The following is a 745-nucleotide window of genomic DNA, read 5'->3' on the forward strand; positions in this document are numbered from 1 at the left end:
AATTTCATGTATCTGTAGTTATTCGTTTTTGAATTAGAACAAAATAAGGAAATCGCTACATGAGAAATCGAGTGAATATCCAATGTTGTAAAAATTTGAATTTCAAACGATCATAAAAATTTAATTTGACTTTCTTATAGATATTTTTTGTTTGATAAAGGTAGATAATCTTATAAGGAATCTTGTATTACATTTTCATATCTTAGATTTAAAAAGAAAGATTTTTATGAATTTCTAACTCGAAATAATTTGCAAATTTTCGTGATTTTTCCATATTTTGTCATTTTTTGAACTTTAAATGCTTATAAAAAAAAACTGTGACTAACGATTTTTAATATTTTTCATCTGCCTTTGAAACAATATACTAGGAGCCTTCTATTAAATTTTCAAGCTTTTTTATCCAACAAATAAAATTTTATTGATATTTTTAGAAAAAAAACTAAAAAAAAATGGAAAATGAAAATGTCCGTAAAGAGCTCAAAATAAATCAAAATATTTTCAAAATTTTACCGTGTATAGAAAATGCAAATATAAACAACCTGTGAAAATTTCATATATCTACGGTCATTTGTTTTAGAGTTACACCAAAAACCAAAATCGATTTTGTTAAAAATCGATTTTGCGTAAAAATTCCCGTTTTTCCTTAATTTTTCTTTTGTTTTTCACGTCGCTTTTGAAAACTACTGGGAAATTTTTACTTTTGACCCCCCAAAGTACCAACTAGATTCACTTTCCAATCATAAAA

Source organism: Acyrthosiphon pisum, chromosome A2 (assembly GCF_005508785.2).
Source record: "Acyrthosiphon pisum isolate AL4f chromosome A2, pea_aphid_22Mar2018_4r6ur, whole genome shotgun sequence".
Taxonomy (NCBI): domain Eukaryota; kingdom Metazoa; phylum Arthropoda; class Insecta; order Hemiptera; family Aphididae; genus Acyrthosiphon; species Acyrthosiphon pisum.